We start from the raw sequence: 7500 nt of genomic DNA, 5'->3' as shown, positions 1-7500 counted from the left end.
GGAAATAAGTCATTCAGCATGAAAACAGCATCAGACATGACTAATGGACTAAAGAGATCTAAGTGGAGTAAGACCAGAACCACCGATTAGTCCTCTGATCCACTAAGAGGGAGCAGCACTAGAGGAAAGTTCTATTTTGATTGAAAGGTGGGTTCCCAGTTTGACGGGGCTTTTTCAATGTAAAATACATTTTTGAGCTTTTTTCCTATCTTTGGTCTGTAGGATGTTAGCACAGATCGTGCCAGCAGAGGGCGCCCTCCCTCTCTGCATTACACCGGGGCAGTGATCCCAGCCAGGGGAAGATAGGGACAGACTGGAGAGCAGCTCAACCCATTTACAGGTGTTCTCAGTCGCTTTGGTCCATTTCTCGAGTCCTTGTGCACAAGATAAAAGCAAGTTATCATCGCTTTGGTAAAATTACAATAGCTTTTGTACATGTACATGTAAATCCTGTCATTCACTACTTTCAAATAAAACCTGCAGGCTGATCTGATGAGCACAGCACAGACCCTGGACCTCTGCGTCGAGGTGTAAACCTCTCAGTATATGTGCGCCTGCTCTACCACTGAGCCAACCCGGCCACCAATCTGCCTCCTCAGCACCGAGTATCTAAAAATGCCTCGTCACTCGATACCACAGTTCAATCCCTAACGCTGCAGACTCTTAGTGAATACTCCTCAGCGTCAGTGGGCCAATCAGCACGCGGCACGCTTCTACCAAGATATCTAATAACGTCTGTGATTGGCTGTCTAAAGTAACGCGTGGTGGAGACACGAAGGAAGGACTCTACGTTACACAGAGGCGCTCAAGGAGTCGCAGCTGGAACACAAAGACATAAAGATCTGGGACCTTTTTAACATAAAGTCCCATTTTAAAATGTTAATCAGTGTGCCATATCACCATTAAGCCTGCCATCGTCTACTGAGCCTGTTCAGGCAGTGGTATTGTGTTCCCTTTGTGTCACATTCTTTCAAAAAGGCAATGAGTACTACTAGCCAATCAGAGACAGGAAAAAAAGTCAATCAAACTCCTGGCTGTTCTCCTGCCAACGGCTGTGAAAGAGGCCATTTGACATGCTGATTTGAACATTTCCCGAAAAACTCTTTTGCGCACTTATAGCTAGTGTGCCATTGGTTGAGCTACTGTGTGCCAATGGTGGCACCCTAACCCTAAGGTTGCTGACTCCTGGTGTGGAGAAAGAGCAGGAATAAACAACGGTAAAGGACCACGCCGACTTATTGGGACTTTATCTTATTCACTGTACCCCAAGAGTTAGACTAGTCCATACATACCCTTCTCATCTCTTATTGGGACTTTATCTTATTCACTGTACCCCCCAGAGTTAGACTAGTCCATACAGACCCTTCTCATCTCTTATTGGGACTTTATCTTATTCACTGTAACCCCAAGAGTTAGACTAGTCCATACATACCCTTCTCATCTCTTATTGGGACTTTATCTTATTCACTGTACCCCCAGAGTTAGACTAGTCCATACAGACCCTTCTCATCTCTTATTGGGACTTTATCTTATTCACTGTAACCCCCAGAGTTAGACTAGTCCATACAGACCCTTCTCATCTCTTATTGGGACTTTATCTTATTCACTGTACCCCCAGAGTTAGACTAGTCCATACATACCCTTCTCATCTCTTATTGGGACTTTATCTTATTCACTGTAACCCCCAGAGTTAGACTAGTCCATACATACCCTTCTCATCTCTTATTGGGACTTTATCTTATTCACTGTAACCCCCGAATTGTGACAAAAGTGACAAAATAACGCCAACATGTTCTTTTCATTTATTTGTTGTGATTTGTAGAGTCACAGCGTGTACAAAGAACAACGTAACATGAGACACAGCCGTCTTCTAACCATAAACATACTGGGAACTATATTCTCAGACAGGCTTGCTGCAAAGCAAATCACTCCGCCCAAGTACTATATTCTTCCGCCTGAGAATATATTTCCCGGTTTGCATGTTCTGTGATGGCCTGATGCTGCTGGCGGCTTCAGACAGCCTTACAGCACGCACAGAGATGAGAAGGGTGTGTATGGACTAGTCTAACTCTGTGGGGGGGGGGGTACAGTGAATAAGATAAAGTCCCAATAAGAGATGAGAAGGGTATGTATGGACTAGTCTAACTCTGGGGGTTACGGTGAATAAGATAAAGTCCCAATAAGAGATGAAGAGAATATGTATGGACTAGTCTAACTGGGGGGTACAGTGAATAAGATAAAGTCCCAATAAGAGATGAGAAGGGTATGTATGGACTAGTCTAACTCTGGGGGGACAGTGAATAAGATAAAGACCCAATAAGAGATGAGAAGGGTATGTATGGACTAGTCTAACTCTGGGGGGTACAGTGAATAAGATAAAGACCCAATAAGAGATGAGAAGGGTATGTATGGACTAGTCTAACTCTGGGGGTACAGTGAATAAGATAAAGACCAATAAGAGATGAGAAGGGTATGTATGGACTAGTCTAACTCTGGGGAGTACAGTGAATAAGATAAAGTCCCAATAAGAGATGAGAAGGGTATGTATGGACTAGTCTAACTCTGGGGGTACAGATAAATAAGATAAAGTCCCAATAAGAGATGAGAAGGGTATGTATGGACTAGTCTAACTCTGGGGGTACAGTGAATAAGATAAAGTCCCAATAAGAGATGAGAAGGGTATGTATGGACTAGTCTAACTCTGGGGGTACAGTGAATAAGATAAAGTCCCAATAAGAGATGAGAAGGGTATGTATGGACTAATCTAACTAACTGGGGGGTACAGTGAATAAGATAAAGTCCCAATAAGAGATGAGAAGGGTATGTATGGACTAGTCTAACTCTGGGAGGGGGTACAGTGAATAAGATAAAGTCCCAATAAGAGATGAGAAGGGTCTGTATGGACTAGTCTAACTCTGGGGGGGGGTACAGTGAATAAGATAAAGTCCCAATAAGTCGGCGTGGTCCTTTAAAGCAGATTTTTTTAATCCGTGGTATTGGATGGGTGCAGTTTTGGGAGCAGCTCCCTCCGGTCCTCACCGGGGACTCTGGAGGTCCTCTCGGCTGGCGGCCGCGTCTTCTTCAGGTTGTAACCTTTCTTGATCTCAGCCAGCAGGTTGTCGATGATGCAGCCCTCGTCCTGCTTGGACACGTCCTTCCTGACTGGAGGACAGAGACACTTTTACATCCAACTGTTCTATAACAGCTTCAAAACATTCTGCACAGAGAATATCAGCTTCTGCCTTCAAACAGACTTAAAAACTCCTGATACATTCAATCTATTCTATTGTTAAAGGTCCCATGACATGGTGCTCTTTGGATGCTTTTATATAGACCTTAGTGGTCCCCTAATACTGTATCTGAAGTCTCTTTTATATAGACCTTAGTGGTCCCCTAATACTGTATCTGAAGTCTCTTTTATATAGACCTTAGTGGTCCCCTAATACTGTATCTGAAGTCTCTTTTATATAGGCCTTAGTGGTCCCCTAATACTGTATCTGAAGTCTCTTTTATATAGACCTTAGTGGTCCCCTAATACTGTATCTGAAGTCTCTTTTATATAGACCTTAGTGGTCCCCTAATACTGTATCTGAAGTCTCTTTTATATAGGCCTTGTGGTCCCCTAATACTGTATCTGAAGTCTCTTTTATATAGACCTTAGTGGTCCCCTAATACTGTATCTGAAGTCTCTTTTATATTAGGCCTTAGTGGTCCCCTAATACTGTATCTGAAGTCTCTTTTATATAGGCCTTAGTGGTCCCCTAATACTGTATCTGAAGTCTCTTTTATATAGACCTTAGTGCCCCTAATACTGTATCTGAAGTCTCTTTTATATAGACCTTAGTGGTCCCTAATACTGTATATGGGTCTTTTATATAGACCTTAGTGGTCCCACATTAAAGCTACATTAAACCCAGTGCAATATCTATTCAGGGTTATAAGTCTCCGACACCTTGTCTGTGTGTATATTCATGTCATTTTCTGTTGTTATTAGGGCTGGTCCGAATACCATTTTTTGAGCTTCGAAGCTTCGGTAGTAATGAGCATCGAATATTGGAAGCTTCGGAGAGAGGGGGCTGAACATATTATTATCTCTAATAAAGGCAGGGATCTCTGTGTGTCTGTCTGTCTGTTTGCATTTTGATTATTTTGAGAACCTTTCATCCAAACGACTTCACAAGGGAGTGCAGTGTGGTATTTGGTGCAATATAGATAGACAGGCAGGACGCGTTCAGAATTAATAAACTTTTAACCTCTCAAGGATCACCGTCCCGTCAACGGGACACTTTGTGACTCGATAAAACTTCCACTCATGAGCGTTTTTATAACTTTAAAGCATTAAATCTTCAAAATATACAGCCATGTACACAACTGTTACAAAGTAACAGAAAATAAAACAACTCAGCCGTAATCTGTGCAGCCGAGAGTGCGTGCATACCTGTTGTCGTTGTCCTGTCAGCAACAAAGTGGTATTTTGACCAAAACTTGATTTTCATAAATCCCCACGAGTCCGAGGAAGTGTAATATCCAAGCTTTATATTCCAAAACGATCTCTTCGCCTCACAATGTTGAAGTTTCTGGCCGAATCACAACGGAAAAACGGGAAACAGCTTTCCATTTCCGCACTTTTTATCGCCGCTAGCTTCTCTGCCCAGCTCGCTACATGATCGGCGTGGGCGTCTGTCAGTACCCGATCCGTTCCACCGGCACAATCCGTTCTGCGCATGTGCAAGATGACACGTATGCCATGACGTTGGCGCAGATGATAATACCGTTTTACGACCTGCCCAATCTGTTCCACGCTAGCCTCCACCGGGATAGCTAACAGCTAATTCGGCTAACCGCTAGCCGACAGCCTTCAGTCTAAAATAAGGCATGCGCAGAACGGATCGTGCAGGCAGAACGGACAGCTAGATTCAGTCTAAAATAACATTAAGTCAAACATAATGGGAGAAGCAGCTACAGCTACATTAAGACTTTACAGTAATAACAATAAAGACAAGTATTGAGTGATTGTATTTTAAATGAGCACAAGTAAAGTAGAGCTGACGTAACAGCTGTTATATATGCTAACGTTTATTTTCAAGTTTTATTTTGAGGGTCTTTTAAAGTTTACATGCTGTCTAGGCTAGCGGTTAGCCAAATTAGCTGTTAGCTAAACTAACGTTAGCCTAACTGTGGAGGCTAACGGCAGACCGCTACAATCAGCTAGCGGTTAGCCAAATTAACCGTTAGCTAAACTAACGTTAGCTTCCCGGTGGAGGCTAACGGCAGGCCGCTATAATCTCCTAGTGGTCCGCCGAATTAGCTATTAGCTAAACTAACGTTAGCTAGCGTGGGAACAGATTGGGTAGTGTCGTAAATCCTCGTACCACAGCGCATGCGCAGAACGGATTGTGCCGGTGGAACAGATCGGGTACTGACAGCGTCATCGTGTACCGACAGTCTCTTCTTCTTCTTCTTTGTAGTTTATTGGCGGTTGGCAAACCAACTTAAATGTGCATTACCGCCACCAACCGGACTGGAGTGTGAACGAGAGATAAATGCAGAAAATAAATAAACAAAAAAACAAAAACAAAAAATATTCGAATGTCAAATTTTTAAATCGAATACCAACCCACCGAACGAATATTCGAATATTCAAATATTCGGGTCCAGCCCTAGTTGTTATACATGTATGCTTTGTTTCCTTACTTGTGTGTTTATGTCATTTGTATGTTATTCATCTGATGTACGTCTGTATGTATGTCTATGTCCATTTTTTTATATTTGACTTGTTAAATCGGCCAGTGGGCAGTCGGACTCAATGACCAATCCGATTGGTGGAGTGCTAGCCCTTGACTAGCCAATCAGTGCACGAGAAAACCGGAGCTGCCAACGCCAGTATCTTCTTATTACTAGCCATGGTATTTTTTTTTTTTTCTTTCTTTCATTTATTATACAGGAAAGTTAAAAGTAACATTAAGTTACAATATAAACGGGCCTGACTCAGTTTAAAAACTGGTTTCCAGCAGGTTCAGAAACATAAAACATTAGACACAACTTACAGAACATAGGGACTGTTAGTAAATACTCCTCAGCGTCAGTGAGCGAGTAACGACAACAAGGATCCTTCTCGACTACGATCACCTCTCTCTGATGGAAACAAGGACTGACCACAGCGTGCTCTGTGTTTATAGGTCTACACAGATGGTCCCTCATTAACGGTTTTCATTTATTGGGCGACAACACAGATTAGCGCCGCCTGCTGTTATGGAGACGTATTATGTCTCGTCTCTTCTTTGTTCTGAGACGCTTTTTGGACCGACTCGGGGAGACCGATCAGTCCGACTGGCTCAACTGCCGACAGTCGGTCGTGTGGCTGGTGTGTCTGGGCCTTTACTGTTCTAGTTAGTCTCATGGCAGGGTACCTGCGGGGGTCAGAGGTCAGACTCACCGATCCTTTTAGTTTCTCCTTTGAGCTTCCTGTCCTCCTCCTGCTGCTTCACCCTCTTCTCCTGCTGCCGGCGAATCTGGTTCTCCTGACGGACAACAACAACAACAACAACAACAACAACAACATCAGGAAGTGACCTCATTCGTCTGTCTGAACCGGGAGTCGGCCGCCTGTGATTGGCTGCTGACCTGCATGGCTCGGAGGAAAAGGCCTCTGAAGGTCTTGATGGTGCTGAAGAGCTCGTCTACGGAGAAGCTGCTGCTGTCTTCACACAGGTAGACGCACAGAGCCGTCCTGCCGTCCTCCACCGAGGACAACATCTGGCGCAGCTGCTCGCACGCCTGCAGGCTCCCCTGAAACACAGACACATCTGGACTGTATCCTAAAACACAGACACATCTGGACTGTATCCTAAAACACAGACACATCTGGACTGTATCCTAAAACACAGACACATCTGGACTGTATCCTAAAACACAAACATCTGGACTGTATCCTAAAACACAAACACATCTGGACTGTATCCTGAAACATCTGGACTGTATCCTAAAACACAGAAACATCTGGACTGTATCCTAAAACACAGAAACATCTGGACTGTATCCTAAAACACACAAACATCTGGACTTTATCCTAAAACATCTGGACTTTATCCTAAAACACAGACACATCTGGACTGTATCCTAAAACACACAAACATCTGGACTGTATCCTAAAACATCTGGACTTTATCCTAAAACACAGACACATCTGGACTGTATCCTAAAACACAGACACATCTGGACTGTATCCTAAAACACAGACACATCTGGACTGTATCCTAAAACACAGACACATCTGGACTGTATCCTAAAACACAGACACATCTGGACTGTATCCTAAAAAAAAAAACACAGACAATACATCTGGACTATATCCTAAACACAGACACATCTGGACTGTATCCTAAAACACAGACACATCTGGACTGTATCCTTAAACACAGACACATCTGGACTGTATCCTTAAACACAGACACATCTGGACTGTATCCTAAAACACAGAAACATCTGGACTGTATCCTA

General features: G+C 43.4%; 1 pseudogene; it reads right to left on the bottom strand.

The window, feature by feature from the left end:
- Positions 1–7500, bottom strand: part of LOC120546678 — a 40965-nt pseudogene that overhangs the window by 8272 nt on the left and 25193 nt on the right.

The sequence above is a fragment of the Perca fluviatilis genome, chromosome 18, assembly GCF_010015445.1.
Source record: "Perca fluviatilis chromosome 18, GENO_Pfluv_1.0, whole genome shotgun sequence".
NCBI lineage: Eukaryota > Metazoa > Chordata > Actinopteri > Perciformes > Percidae > Perca > Perca fluviatilis.
This window is presented reverse-complemented; position numbering and strand designations above follow the sequence as displayed.